Genomic DNA, 6,000 nt, shown 5'->3' with positions numbered 1-6,000 from the left:
ATGGTAGGGTTCTTTCTCTTATAAGGTCAATTTTATCCATCCAGAACCCCCCTAAGATTGAGATGGAGCCAAAGCATGTAGTCTATGCACCCATAGTTTACAATTCTTATGGTATTGAAGTTCCACAATACATTTACCTATTGATGCAGTATAATACACATAAAAATCTGGTAGCACCCCCCCCCCCCCCCTTTCCTTTGGTTTCATAAGTTAAGAGAATTTCAAACGGGCTCCTGTCCTCTTCCAAATAATTTTTTTTATATTTTTTCCTATTTTTGAGTAGGTGTAGTTGTGCAATCAGTGTTTACTGCTCTATGTAGAATTGCTCAAACAGAAGGTATACAAAGGCTACAGAAGAATTGCAGACATCAATTTGGAAGATTTGTCGCCATGGAGAAAATATATAAACTTTGCCATTAGAAGTGCTTTAGCTGAGTGAACGTAAAGTACATTTTTATTTTAGTTGTGCAAAATGGACAATTCTGTCATAATCAATGCCCCTTTCAATTTTTTGTGAATTGTTTCTAGAGCTAAGATTTTTTTTATCAAACCCTGGAGAAAAAGAGTGGTGCAGTTTAGTGGTGTAAATGAAAGAAGGCACCAAGGGCTGACAAAGTGCTGGCAGGCACGAAAGCCTCTGTACACCCCCGTTGTCTTTTTATACTTGTTCCCGTTTTTGTAAGTATGAATACAGAAGAATAAAGTAGAAGTTCTATGGAATTGGTGAGTGCGGCATCCCTTCATTTATCTGTAAATGAAAGAAGCTCTCTGATTGGTTGCTATATGCAAAGGCACCACTCTTCCTCTGCACATCTCCCCCAATAAGTTCAATTTGGCAGATCTGATTTTCTTTTGTACAGACCAAAGAGAAATAAATGTGTCCCTCATCCCCACCTCCCATACTGTTGACGGTGGGGATGAGGGACAAATTATCTCAAAGTATCTTATTAATGCAGAATTAACAACCAAACACAACATATACAATTGCAGAAAATGGAAAATAGTCCCATACGCAAGCAATGGACAGGGAGAGAAGAGAGCTAGGTAGGCTTAAAGGACAACTGCAGCGCAATATACACTTATCCCCTCTCTACAAGATAGGAGATAAGTGTTTGATCGCGGGGGGTCCGACCACTGGTACCCCCCACGATCTCCTGTACGGGGCCGCGGCTGTGCCGTGGCTCTCCCGTGCAGGGGGCGTGCCTGCCGCAGCATGACGTTGCGGCCGGCACGCCTCCTCCATGCATCTCTATGGGAGAGGCGGGTAGGCAGTGTTCATGCCTCCCCGGCTCCCCCATAGAACTGTATGGGGACGGGAAGGAGACGGGGCGTCACCGTCGACCTCTAGGTCGACGCTACGCGACGAGGCGCTCACTATGAGCGCTAATGGCGGCGCCCCGTTAGGGAGATCGGGGGGGGGTCCGCTGCAGTTGTCCTTTAAACATCTGAAAAGTGAAGTAACGTTGCCCTAAAGTGATTGGGGGAGGGCAATACCATTCATCAGTAACTCATACACAAGACCGGTATTTACTAAATAATTGTTGCAACAAAAAGGAGGCACTTGTAAATGCACTGCATAACTAGAAACATAGTAAAGGAAAAATAAATAGATAAACCTTCATAGTCATAGACAGTGTATATGCAAACATAAGTCCTAGCAAGCCATTTTCAACAGGAAAAACAAAGTGTGTTTGGAAACACACTATGGGGGATATTTATCAAAGGATTTATGTGTCTTTTTTTTAAACGTAACTTTGGCGCAATACTTTGGCGCAGTGTCTTTTTGCGCCAACGTTTGGCGCATCTCCTCCACTGTCATTTTTAGAACTTTCTCAAAATCACACGGTCCTGTGTGTGATTTTAACTTTAGTCAGTAATTCATCATTTGCGCCAATCGATCTTTGGTGCAATTTTGGCGCAAATCCCATTTTTTGGGCGCAAATCGGCGCCAAGAAATTTTGCACATGGAAAACACACTTAGCAATGTCAGAAAATGTAAAGGTGTCAAAATACATTAAAAAAATATTTTTGTGAAAGCAGCGACGCCTCCAGGGCTGCTCAATACTATCCTGCGACATAGTTGTCTCTGAGGAACCTTCACCCTCCGTTGAGCCAGCATTGGAAATGGCCACACAGGTTCAGGAAAGGTAAGCACTAAAGCAGTGGTCTCCAACCTGCGGACCTCCAGATGTTGCAAAACTACAACTCCCAGCATGCTCGGACAGCCAACGGCTGTCCGGGCATGCTGGGAATTGTAGTTTTGCAACATCTGGAGGTCCGCAGGTTGAAGACCACTGCACTAAAGTAACAAAAAAAATAAAAAACTACCCAAGTTGAAAATAAAATCCATTTCACATGGTGGATATAAACGCCACAAAAGAAAATAACTCACGTCGCTTGCTGATATACTGCAGGAGGGACTCCAAAATGGCTGCTCTACAGGGTAAAATACGCGTCCTCTGTGGTGGTAAGTTCTGTGTAAAAGGCGCTGTGAACAGCTGATTTCAACATTTGAGCCAAAATTACTAACAACTTGCACCAAATGATAAATCTGGTGCATGTCCACGAAAACCAAAGTGAAAAAAAAAGGGTAAAAAGAAACTGTCAACAGACAAAATTGATAAATACCCCCCCTATAACACCAGATAGGAACTTTACCCAGGGACCAAACTGCATGTCCAGGTATCATTGTTTCTCTTTTCAAGCTCTTGGAAACTAGAACTTGGGCTTTACAGATCACATCTCAGAATAAGGTAAATATGGCAAGTCATCTAGCTAGGGGAATTGCATCCGATCAGGGATCGATATTGCCACATTTTGTCACATTTTGTCACATTTCTAGGTTTTCTAGATTTGGTGAATGTCTGCTTGGATCTCCGAGAGGTCTTTAAATGGTCAGATTCAAGAACTTTTTATATGCTGTGCATCTTGGCAAAACATTAGCCTTTCTAATTTCATTTCCTCTTTATAGAACCCATGATTTAAAAAAAAAAAAAAAACCCTATACCATCCAGAACACAATCCTGTCTGGCTGCAGCATCATCTTTGTCCACAGGCTTGGCCAAAGTTCAGTAAGTTAGGGTGGTACTAGCACTCCTCTGTGCTCACTCCTGTCATTTCAGCCTGCAGCAGGCACACGCCTTCTCCAGAGCACAGAATGACAAATAAGTGAGCAAGAGAAGAGAGAGAAGGTATCTCTGAGAAATATAGGTGCTAGGCACATAAAATGATAGGTATCTAATGTGCAGGATTAGGTACTGAGTAACATATTACTTTTTTGTGGGATATGACAGGTATGTTTTAAGGATAGGAGCCATCAATTTCTGCATAAAACTTCTAGAGCGATGGCCTGCATCAGAGAATCCGGCTGCGCTCTCGTTGTCTGCTGAGGCTATGAGCTGTCTTAGTGCAGATGTCATTTTAGAGAGGCCGGAATGAGCTGACTTTTTTGCAAATATTTTTCTATTTCTGATTTTTGTTTCTTGGCCCTAAGGGTCTCTATGGTTTCCTGTCATTTTCCTCGGACATTCTTCCCATATTGAGGTTCACAAGTGCTATTTTTTTGTGATAAAATCAAATAAGAATTTAGAGTCTCAGAAGCTCGCAAAGCATATAAAAATTTAAATGCAGTTTCCAGCTCGGTTCTTATTGTAGACACCCAAGTTTCTGCAGTGAAGAGCAGTAGCTAGTACGGTATCTCTACAGTTGTAGAGTTTTCTGTGTAAAGATGGAGGTGTTTTAAGTCTATAAGTAATAGTAGATAAGAACAGCCACTAGATTTTGCTATAATAATGTATATATAAATAAAAGATAAGGGCCCATTCACACGTAGCATTTTCTAACCAGAACTTCACTCCAGAGTTCGGCTGTGAAAAATCCAGTGTAGCAGCCTCCAATTGCTTCAAATGAGATTCTGTTGCATCAATCACAGTATGGAATTTCCACGGCATATGTTCTGCTGCAGATATTCCGGGCCCCAGACTCAACCCAAACTCAGAATGAACATGTTCCTTACCTGCCCAGCAACCTGCACACTGCCTCCTCTCCCTGGCATGGACATGCCTGGGACCCTTTTCAACCCCATTCCCCTAGGCCTCTTACTTTTGTCCTTTCTGGCACAGGTGACCCCCGCTAGGACCATCATAGAAATCCTCTAATTTATTTATACAGAGTTGTATATCTTTTGACCCACACTACCATCTAGTGACTGTTTTTGGTATTGACACCTTCAGTATATATTTACATCATCGTTTGTATATATTTATTCAAAATCTTATTGGTGTCTATTTCCCTATTTGTTATTTTTTTTATCATCTAATTAGGATATATAGATCAGCAGAATATTCCTCTATTATGACCCACTGTATAATGATATTTTAAAAATAAAAAAATAGTTTTCTAATTGGAAGTGGATTTAAATTTACAGTAATTGTCTTACTTTGCATTTGTTGTCCACACCACAGGCAGTTCTTTATTTTATAACAACTGTTTAAGCTATGTTATACTCTGTTCTACTAATGTCCAAAATATAAATAACAATTTTTCTTTATAACCCTTGAGGAGACCTTGAACCTGTCACTTCTGATTTGTAAAGTATGTCATCCAGATTGCTCCTCTACAGCTTGCAACTCCAACTTGTAAAAGCGTATTAACAGGAGACACGCCACCGTAAACAGGAAGGGGGATACATTAGAAAATCCTTACAATGATACATTGTATGCAACAGTGGGACTGGTCTTGAGAGATATATTTTAATAAATTAAATTTAAAATCATTAAATCTTTTATCATACATTTATGTCTGCAGGATGGGTTGTTAAGCATTTTTTCGCCCACACTGAATTCAACTCCTCGATAGTTATCTTATTGGTCCACCAAGGCACACAAGCTCCCTCAGCCCACACACAACCCAACCTCCTTGTGCGGACCCGCCTGATGCCCTTTCTAGCCATCACATCCAACTTTCTAGCCCCATCCACCTTGCGTGGACCCCCATGGCTCCCTTTTCAGCCCCAACATTCTAGCACCTTTCCCAGCCAGCACACTCCCCCATCCTTCTAGTAGGGACTAAACCGGTGCCATGAAAGCGCCATGTGGTTTTTAACATTGGGAATTGATAGCCACGGACAATATTAACAATATGAACATGTATGACTTTTTATGTGTAATGTATTAATTTGTTTTTGTAATGTATTATTTTTTAATGTGTAATAATGATGTTACTAATTGTACTTTTATTTTTTCTTCTTAAGTACTGTATTTTTCCCTCAGCACTTGCGCTACCCCAACATGAAACATATTCTGTTCCATTATGGTAGTAGTAGTACAGGGGCTGAGGGACTGATGGCATCGGGTATCACTCCTGAGAAGCCAGGGAAGCGGGCAGCATGCTTTGCTCTGCTCCCTAGCCGGCCAGTGATGTTCGCAATTTGAAAGTCCTGCTCTGTAAATACATATTCCCCGGCAGAAGCCCTAATTGGTTGCCACTGATTGACCAAAGAGAGCTTCTGGCGGGGTATATTAATTCACAGCACTGTAAGTTTATATTCCCCGCCGGATTCTTTCACTGGCCAATTGGTGGGGACCAATGAGGGCATCCAGCGGTGAATCTGAATTTACATAGCAGTGTTCTCAGGGCCATAGTATTTTAAATGCACAATTACATAACATTATCCTCCCACTCCCCCTCCCTCCAGCCTCCAAAAACAGAGCCGCAGTCCCCGCAACTACAATACATCCCCACTACCTCTGCCCTCCAGCTGTTGCCAAACTACAACTCTCAGCTTTCCCAGACAGCATCTGGCTATCTGGAAATTCTGGGGGTTGTAGTTTAGCAACAGTCGAAGGCTCCCTGTTTGGGAAACACTACTTTATGCACTTTATTGGCACTCCCCTATACTAACCCATTTTTTTGTGTTTCTGTTTTCTTATAGTTTCAGAAACGTTTATGTGGTGTATTATGTCGGATTCAAAGACCATGTTGATGACCAGCTTTTTTTTT

Source organism: Hyla sarda, chromosome 10, assembly GCF_029499605.1.
Source record: "Hyla sarda isolate aHylSar1 chromosome 10, aHylSar1.hap1, whole genome shotgun sequence".
NCBI classification, from domain to species: Eukaryota; Metazoa; Chordata; class Amphibia; order Anura; family Hylidae; genus Hyla; species Hyla sarda.
The sequence above is the reverse complement of the archived record's forward strand: the minus strand, read 5'-3'. Positions refer to the sequence as shown.